This window comes from Triturus cristatus, chromosome 7, assembly GCF_964204655.1.
Source record: "Triturus cristatus chromosome 7, aTriCri1.1, whole genome shotgun sequence".
NCBI classification, from domain to species: Eukaryota; Metazoa; Chordata; class Amphibia; order Caudata; family Salamandridae; genus Triturus; species Triturus cristatus.
This window is the reverse complement of record NC_140590.1, coordinates 1,640,070,819-1,640,081,001: the sequence shown is the minus strand read 5'-3', so window position 1 is coordinate 1,640,081,001 and position 10,183 is coordinate 1,640,070,819. Positions and strand designations below refer to the sequence as shown.

Here is a 10,183-nt window from a genome sequence, read left to right as displayed (position 1 = left end):
AACCCTCTGGTAGCTTAGCGCAAAAGCATTTAGGCTTAACTTAGAGGCAATATGTAAAGTATTTATGCAGAACTCAAGTCGTCATAAAGTGCAAACAGTCACAGACCTATTTTGAAAAATTGAGTATATTTTCATAATTAAAATGAAACTAAAAGGACAAAAATCCAAAAGGTAGAACTGGAGATATTAATTTTTGAAAAGTTCATTCGAAATAGCACCAAAAAGAAGCACAAAGCATTAATCAAGGTTATCTGGTTGCGGTGGACCGGGATAAAAAGTCAAAAGTAAAGGCAGACTGCGATGGAGTATGGGTCAGATACAGGGACCAGGCTTGCCCCGGTGTAAAGTTTATGGCCTAACTTAGTCCAGTTTTGTGCAATAAGGTCATCATTGGTTGCACTGCTGGCTGGATTGGAGAGGGACTCATCGACAGCGGGGTGCTAAGCTCACAGGCTTTGGTTGGAACCTTGCATGGGTGGTGCTGTGAATAGTAGCATAAAGAGCTGGATCTTTGCATTTGTGAGAAATGCAGAGTGATCGTTGTCAACGCAAAGAGGTCTGGAAGGTGAAGCCCAGGGTCTGTATACGGCAAAGTCTTGTCAACATTCAGGTGTGAGTCTTGCATTGGCCTCGGTAAAATATGATCATGTTTATGAAGAGACTGGGGACAGTTCTTTTCAATGCAAAGAGCCCATAGCCTATGGTTTTTCACCAGTACTTGCAATTTAGTGTTGGTGAGTACACTCAAACGCCAACCAATTGTCCTGGGCCTGGGGGTTCCTCTTGGGGGTTAGGACTCACTCCAGCAGGGGACAGGCAAGCCCAGTGGGTTCTGGTCAGCTAGGCAGTTGCAGGGAAAGGCCTCTGGGACCTTGTTGTGTCCATGTAGCTCAAACAACAGAAAGCCAGCCAATTAACCCTTTGACTGGGTTCAAGGCAAGCAAGTCCAGGATTCCTTCAGGCTTCAGACCTTCTTCTGCGTATCTGGAGGTCCTGGCGTGTTTGGATTAGGGATCGGAGGGTGTAACTTTTACACACAGGGCCAGCTTGTGTGTTGGGGACACCCACATTATTTTACTCTATACTGTTTCTGGTCAGTTCTTCCCTTTTATATGGGGTATGGCTCCAATTTATCTAAGGAAACCAATTGCAGCCAGGACCAGGGGTGTGCTGCATTTGCCAGTAACAAGGTAGGCATCTTCTGAAGTTAGGAAGATGCTGGGTACAGCCCTCAGGCTACATTTGAAACTCAGGAAGGGCAGGGTACAACAACCCCTAAGCTATCCTGTTCAGGTAAGAAACACCCTCCCCACACACAAGGCCCTTTTGTCCCCTATGTGAAGGAAAACACATTAACCACAGGAGAACCATTAACAGTCATGTGACCTTGTACCCTGGCTGAAAGGTACTTTTGGTTTAGGCAGAAAAATGCCAACTTTCTAAATGTCTGTAACAGGAAAAAGTTGGCCAGAACCTTTATAATTCTTAGCGTTTTTTATATTACCGCTAGACCGAACTCTATTATTTTCATTTGATCTGGTACTTTATTAGTACATATTCTTCAACTTTTTTACTCTTTTTAGTATATTCAAAGCAGAAGAGACATTTAAGTCTATATACAGAAAATGCTTTTGTGCAGTGATTCACAAGACATTAAACAACAATATTGAGTATGTCATATACAATATGAACAAACATAAGTGATGAAATAATAAACAAAACATCCTACTATCATAATTTTCTTGTGTTGCCTTTTAGTGTCACAACCAAATTATTTCATATTTAATTACTACTTGATGTTACATAATTCATTATTTCAATTAAGAAAGAACTAGGGGAAAATAACATTAGTGTCATAATACATAGGACTTTACTTCTATATATAGTCTGAACCAATTCTATAATTCCTCCGTGTTCATATTCTGTGTCGTGGTAAAGCCAACGCGTTTCGAGTCTCTTATATTTAATAAATGGACTCTCATCAGGGCTCTTAGTTGGTTTTGCAGCACTGTTGGTTTTCTAAAATAAGGATGTATAAAAAACATATTTAAAACCATCGATATTTTTAGCTCCCTTGTTTATATATGAGCTTTCTCTTTATTTTTACACACTGATAATTATACCTGGACAGCGTTGTATTATTTGCAGCTCTAGTGTATCTAACGTAAAAACTTCAGTCAGCGTTTAGCAACCGGATTCTCTGGTTATTTTTCATATCTACATGGAGAATGGCATGCCATTAATTCAATGTAAGCGTACAGCTTTCATTAATAGATATGTTAACTAACTTGTGAACATATCTGAGAGTGGCATTCACTTATTTAAATGCGACGGATTTCTCTGGACAGTGCTCAATCCTTTGTCATTTTTATTTACTCTGAAAGTGAAACGTGATGCTTAATTAACTTGAGTGTTTTTAAAAGGAATACATTTTGCTTTCTACATCTGTTATTTATTCGAAAGCGTACCTTTTAAACGACGCATCCTTCTTCCAGCAACGTTGCTTTATTTGATCTCACAGCGTGATTCCCTGCCTTTTCAATGTTTGCTTAAATCGTATCTGCACAGAAAGCGGCAAGTCATTAGTGCATTAGAAACATTAGTTGTTTGCTAAGGAGTCTGTTTTAAAGCTTTTCTCATACCTGGAAGAAGCATTCATTTGTTTAAAAGCGATGAGTTTCTCTTCTGGTGATTTTAGTTTTCTAAAAGCAAAGCATTACGCTCAATTAGCTTCGACATTAATGTTTTAAAATGCGTTAAATTACAGCGGTTATCTTTTCAAACAAATGAGCTCATACCTTTAAGAACGATCACGCGTCTTCAAACAACGTCGCTCACCTCAGTAAATTCTTCTCTCTGAAAGACAGAGTTTAGTTTGACATTGGACCTCGCTCACGGTTGCGAACTTTTTTAGATTTAAAAGCGGAGCTTCAAAATTGAGCATCTTACCTAAGTTTATCTTCGTTCACATCTGTTTTTTACGATAAAGCGGCGACATTTGCTGGTTGGAGACATCTCAAAGATGGCTTTTAACTTGGAATCATGGGGGATGTGGTTTTCAATACCAGTTGGAGCCATTTAAATTCACTCATTTTGGTACATTTGAAACAGTGCATTGTGGGTGTTATAGTATTTGCAATTCGGTCCATTTAAGCTAACTTATTTTGATACATTTGATCAGTGCATTATAGGGATTATGGTGTTTACAATCTCGCTAATTATGTCATATTGTTCAATCCTACTGTTGTACTATTAAATTTCAAAATTAAGTACGCCTCTTTGCGCAGTAGTAGATTTTCGATGTCTGTCGTTATTCTTGAGGGTTTAAAGCTTGCCAGAATTGTCCATTTGAATTGAGTCTCATTATGGCATTTTTCTACAAAGTGTTCTACCATTGGGCCTGTCATTACTTTTTTCTTTATTCTGGATCGATGCTGAGATATTCTTGTATTGACTTGTTGATTGGTTTTCCCTATGTAGATTTTTTGACAGGGACAAATTATTGCATAAATTGCATTTTTTGTCTTACAATTCGTGAATTCGCTGTGTTTCCATTTTATATTGTCGTGAACAAATTCTGTCCCTTCTATGGTGTTTGTGCAAGCAATGCAATTTCCGCATTTTCTGTGTCCCTCAACAGGCTTTAAGTTCCACTTAGCCAGCAGGTCACTTTTTGGTTTGGGTAAACAGGTATCAGCTCTGATTATTTGTTGTCCAATGCTTGGATTTTTCTTCCATGCAAATAAAGGTTTGGGAAAAGGACATTCCAAATGTTCTAGTAAATGCCAGTTCTTCAAGATGGTTTGTCTGAATCTGTTTATTTGCTGATGAGAGTCCATTTATTAAATATAAGAGACTCGAAACGCGTTGGCTTTACTACGACACAGAATATGAACACGGAGGAATTATAGAATTGGTTCAGTCTATGTATAGAATTAGAACATTGGAATGTTGGGAGCTCCATTGTAGACAATGGAGTGCTCCATGCTTCTACGGGCCGGTAAAGACCCGCAGAGCAACATTCCAATGTTTTACAAAAGCCTCTCGAAGTTCGAGGGGATTTAAATCCCCTCGAGCTTCGAGAAGCCTTTGTTTAATTTGTTAGAACATTCTGCCCTCTAGTGGCAGAATGTTCTAATAGCCTTATAGCCCTTCATAGCAGGGCTATACCGCTATTAAAGTCCAGCTGCTTTTGTTAAAGTCTTTCGCCTTCGGCTCGGGCCTTTAACGCTGCAGCGGGCATTTAATAGCCGGTATAGCCCGCTACAGCGGGCTATAAGGCTATAGTAAAGTTCTATGTATTATGACACTAATGTTTTTTTCCCCTAGTTCTTTCTTAATTGAAATGATGAATTATGTAACATCAAGTAGTATGTAAATATGAAATAATTTGGTTGTGACACTAAAAGGCAACACAAGAAAATTATGATAGTAGGATGTTTTGTTTATTATTTCATCACTTATGTTTGTTCATATTGTGTATCACATACTCAATATTGTTGTTAAATGTCTTGTGAATCACTGCACAAAAGCATTTTCTGTATATAGACTTAAATGTCTCTTCTACTTTGAATATACTAAAAAGAGTAAAAAAGTTGAAGAATATGTACTAATAAAATACCAGATCAAATGAAAATAATATAGTTTGGTCTAGCGGTAATTTAAAAACTCTAAGAATTATAAAGGTTCTGGACAACTTTTTCCTGTTACAGATATATATATACGGCCCAGCCAGAACCTTGCCCGTTGGGCCTAACTCCCCTTGCTACCAACTTTCTAAATGTGGCATTCTCAGAATGGTAATTTTAAAACAAACGTTATCATTAAACAGAATTTAAAATTACAATTACAATGAATGGAAGATGTTTTTCTCTAGCTGTTCCCAAACTGAAGTTATCACTTATTAGGAGTAATAGGCAACCTGGGTTTACTCTATGGGAAGCTAGCCTTGCTGCAGTAAAAAATGACTTTGTTTTTTTCCCCTTCCAGTACATATATACAATAAATACAGGCACTCTGCCCTGTGAGACTTTAGGGACTATCCTAGGGGTGGTTAATAAGTATTAATAATTAAGGTATTGGCTTGGCAAAAGGTTTGTTGTGCCAGTTTGAAGTGGCAGTCTTAAACTTCACTATAGGCGGAAGAGCCAGGCCTTAGACATATTATACAATGCTTTATTGGGTGGCAGAACGAGTGCTGCAGTCCACTAGTAACATTTAATTTACAGGTCCTGGGTACATGTATTACCTTCTGCTAGAGAATTCTAAGTAATTAAAATGTGCCAACAAAAACAGTTTAGACAAAGGAAGGGAAAGATTTGGGGTAAACCTGAAGAAAGGGCCAGGTCCAACAATGCTTAAATGGAGGTTACAATTATAGTGAACATAAAAAAATGTTACCACACAGTAAAACCTGGCAGAATGGATTAAAGGAATATCTCAATAATCCAGGTTTGAAAGGAAAAACAAAGCAGTCTTACAGCATGTTTACCCCATTCTTAGATGCAGAGCTTGGAATTGGGAGCTATTACCAAACTTGGTTAATTCAGCGCTCTACACTATACGTATTTAAAGGGTGTGGTATTACCTACCCCAATGACACACCAGCTTAATCAAGGCCATAGTAGGGCATGCTTCCACTGAGTACCATGTGAGAGGTCGTTGGAGCTAAGTAAATTCCTAGGTGGAGTAGAAATACAATTTTTGTAATACTCAGAAATGTTGTTTAGAATTAACATTTGTCCTCCAAAACTATAAGGAGTACATTCTTGAATTAGATTTCGGTTTGTAGAATACCCAGGTTCCGTTGCAGTCAATTTGCCTTTTCCACTAAAGAAAATAAACATAGCTGGAATTCAGCACCAGGCATGCAGTGGTTTATCCACAAAACCTATGTAGACATCTCGAAAACTCGGCAGGATAGTCACCAGTTTCAGTCTCTGCTGGTAGAACATGTGGGAACCGGAAATGAACTTCAAAACTGGGTATACACCATTTATGTCCTCGTGTCTAGTCTAACAGAAATGCTGGACTATATATTAGCATGCTGGGGAAACTATCCATACCTTACTAATAAAGTCCTCCACATTTTCTTGTGGGTCGTTCAAGGAAGTAGCTCTTCCACTGGTAGTGTGTCAATCGCTCTAGGTTGGGTGGTTGGACAGCAAATGTTCTAGGTGGAGTTACCTCGGTGCCATGATGGATCGGCTGCCTTAGAGTCAACAGTAATCCTGCCGGCATGTTGTAACCGAAAAGCTGCCATTACGAGTGGCACGACTGGGAAGGCGATTATTATTGCAGCTTTTAAAATCTGATACCACAGGGAATTAAATTTTTTCACTCAAAATCTGCCTATTATATTGTGACCTAAAGCACAAATATCAGCCATGAGATACAAGTTGCGAAGCCATTATGGACTGCGCCTTGCATGTCGACCAGAACAGTAGTCATGAGGAAAGCATAGAGAACCAACAATATTGATACAGCATCACTTGGAAACAGCATTAGAGCAAAACAATAAAGCTAGTCAGCAAGGATCAAGTAATAACCACATGATACAATAAAATTTAGTGGGCAAAGCTGATATAGGTCCCCAGACAAATATTGTTGTAGCCCGGGGTGAGTGAGTGCATATCATAGGATTGCTGCTGAGACATCAACAAGGCAGGTTCTAAGAAAAGGTGTGAAAGTTTGTGCCTATTACAAGGTGATTGCCTTAAAATGGGGCACAGCATGCTGATTTTGGTGCAAAAATCCACATGTATTGGTATGTACTGTGCACTTCTTTGCCCTGCTAAAAATCGGCAGGATTTTCCTGCTGAAGTTTATCAGGGGAAAATTGCAAGGCAAGGGAGCCTTGCTTGAGGAAAAAATATACCACAGGAGACATTGCCTCCTCAAGCCAGTCCCCTTGCAATTTTTTTGACAGACTTTTGGTGTGTCCTCAGATGTGGTTTTCATCTGATTTACCCTAAAATACATTTAGCAAAAATGACTCATAGTTTTACGTAATTTTCCTGAAATCCTAAATAAAAATTGAAAGTTTGGCCACTGCAATGCTTGTTAAGAGCCAGAGCAGAGAAGGCATTATAAAAGATTAACAGACACATACAGTGATTAACAAAAAACCCAGGTACAGTGGATGTAACAGCAAACACTGTTTGACCCCTCAGACATTATATGCTTGATAATTGGTCCTACCTCAAGCTCCTCCACTGTCTCAGATTTGTGCTGAGAGGCTTGGGAAAAAGCAAATAGTTGTAAAGAGAGAAATTGAACATGGCTTTCAGATGCCAGTCTATTTCCTGCTCCTGCTGCCAGCATAATACTCCTGGGAGCAAGTGTAGCATGAGCAGTGCTATGGGTACCAAAGGACAAGCCAAAGGTAGAGCAGCTACCCTATGCTCCATCTAGTTAACCCCATGCGTTCAGCTCCTCTTGTTTCTGCTGCGTCTTCTTGGTCTTTGGACCTGGGCAATTGGAATATGAAGCTACCTGCATGTAGCCTATAGAAACCATTTGCCCAAGCTTCTCGTTCTCTTTTTGGTGCATGTTTGAGGACCTTGCTTCTTCAAGGGGTTTACCAATAGCCTTCATACACTTCAACTCAAAAAACCCTAACTTGACCCAAATGGACTATGCAACTACCACCCACCCTATCAGTACCTGATGTTACATGAATTATTTTTCCAAAGAACAGTACTGTGCCAGCTTCGAAAAATACATCAAGCTACACCACTTACTCCAACCATAACACCACGTACTTCAACCATAACACCACTTACTTCAACCACACTAATGTATAGAAAGCACACTTATCAGGGTGAAGATTTCACTTGTTCAATCATTGATAATGGGGATCCATGTCACTTGGCACATATTGACTTGCCAGGTGCTTTGACATCATTGATCAACAAGTCTTACTTTAGCCCCAGCCTCCCACCCCAGTCACACATGGGAATCACCAACACTATTTTTAAACTGGTTCACCTCATACCTCTCTGGCCAAAAGAAAACCATATAGCTTGACACCTCTAATTTTCCATCAATTTCTGTCTCTTATTGAACTCAGTATGGTTCTATTCTCACTCCCATGAATTAACCTTTACATGGCAGAGTTCTCCCCATTCAACAAGATATATCTACCTGCTAATACACTGAGTACTTCCAACTACACCTTAAAGTGCTGTCATTGGATGACATCCTATACCTCAGATCATGTCTGGACCTCTTTCAAATTTGGATGTCTGAAATATACTTGAAACTTCACCCAAAATAGACTGAGACCCTCTTAGACCTGTCTGCGTTAAGGTCGTCTTCCCATGAACCTTTTGCCTTCCTTCTCCATTTTTCTGATCTTGTTTTTGCTGGCCTTAGGACTGCTCACCTTACCACTGATAGGAAGTGCTAAAGTGCATATGATAAATCCTTAAAACATGGTAACATTGGCTTATCCCCAACTGGCATATTTCATTTACTTGTAATTCTCTAGTTAAGTGGCAATACATGTGCCTAGTGCGTGTAAATTAAATGCTACTAGTGGGGTGCACCACTGATTTGCCCACCCACTTAAGTAGCCCTTAAAATGTCTCAGGCATGCTATTGCAGTCTCTGCATGTGTAGTTTGTAACTGCCATTTTGACCTGGCAAAATAACCTTTTCGCCATATCATAAGCTTCTTTTTTTATACATATACATTACTCCTAGGGCAGGCCCTGGACAGGCCAGAGGGCAGAGTGCAGTGTATTTAAAAAGTAGGACATGCAATTTTAAGTTTTATATGTCCTGGTACTGAAAAACTCTTACATTCATTTTTTCACTACTGAAAGGCCTATTTCTCCAGTTGGATAACATTGGAGTTACCTTGTTACATTTAAAAAGCTTTAATTTCCAAATGGGAACATGTAACCAGTTTATGTTTTGTGTCTATACAATTGTAATGAAAGATCCTAACTTATGGTGAAGTCAGATTTTAAATTGCAGTTTTGAAAATGCCGTTTTTAGAAAGTTGAGATTTTCCTACCTTAGCCATTTAGTGTCCCTTGCCTGTCCCTGTGTCACATGACAGGGTTTAGTTGACAGTTGAGCTTTGCATATTCCTCCTAGATAGCCACACATAATAGAGAGCTCAGGTGTGCTTGGATGGGCCATCACAGGCTGGATGGGAGAGAGGAGCTTGGCACAGCTCCACTTACACCTGAATAAGCTGTGTCCTGTCTTCACACAAAGGGTTTCATACCCCCTGTAGTTAGTCTGGAGCCAGAACAGGGAAGGCAGGAACCCTGGGGACTAGGGACTTTAAAGGGAAACCTCTAGAAGCTCCCCTCTACTTCAAAAGCACAACTGGGTATATATACTGGACCTCAAACACCAACTCTGCAGTGCACTTCTGGACCTGTAGATACTCTGCCAGGAAGAATGACTGCTTTGCTGTTGAAGGACTGCCGCTCTGCTAGACTGCTGCCCTACTGGACCACTGCCTTGTTGGACTGCTGCCTTGCTGCGCTAACATGCTGCCCTCTTGCCTGGGTGAGAAGGACTGGACCTGCATCTCTTGAACCCAGAACCCAAGAGGGAATCCAAGGGCTAGTTGGCTTGCCTCCTGATCTGAAGCCTCATGGACACAAGAGGCTTCCAACAACCTTGCACCTGCACCTGGACTCTGGCATCTGTAAATCTACCCTTCCAAGTGGTGCCACCCCAGTCCTGGACCGTGGAAGTGGGCCGAAGGTTCACTTCCAGCCTCTGTGGATTCAGCAGAACCGGCGCATCTGCTCTGCTCTGTGGTGCGACACTGACCAGAACAGATAGATCGCTGTTGCTGCATGGGTCAGAACCATTGCTAAGACCAGCATTGAAGCGCAACCCATAACTGCACTGCACGATGCACTTTCGGTGCATGTCCTTATACCACCTGTCGATGGCACCCTCGATGACGACGCAGGACATTACAGTCTCACAGCTCCTCAGACCAACCACATCACCCAGACTGTGCAACGCATCCTCCATGCCGCACTTTGCATCGCAAGCTCTCGTCGATGGGATCCTCGACGGGGCCACAAGACCTTACTCCACAGCCTTGCCCCAGCTTGTAACAATGCATCGCTTCGTCTGTGCGCGGTATCTTTAATGCAGATACTCACAATGCTCTGCAAACCAGGATTTAAGGTACTTGGTTCAGCGG

At 40.7% G+C, this 10,183-nt stretch overlaps 1 long non-coding RNA gene across 1 annotated transcript; it reads right to left on the bottom strand.

Annotated features, from left to right (window-relative positions):
• Positions 1-1,192: 1,192 nt before the first annotated feature.
• Positions 1,193-3,033, bottom strand: LOC146812607 (uncharacterized). The gene is made up of 5 exons (XR_014965968.1): positions 2,950-3,033; positions 2,799-2,856; positions 2,643-2,702; positions 2,469-2,560; positions 1,193-2,019 (listed from the first exon to the last, which is right to left on the bottom strand). It is a non-coding gene; the product is annotated as an uncharacterized LOC146812607 (long non-coding RNA).
• Positions 3,034-10,183: the final 7,150 nt, after the last annotated feature.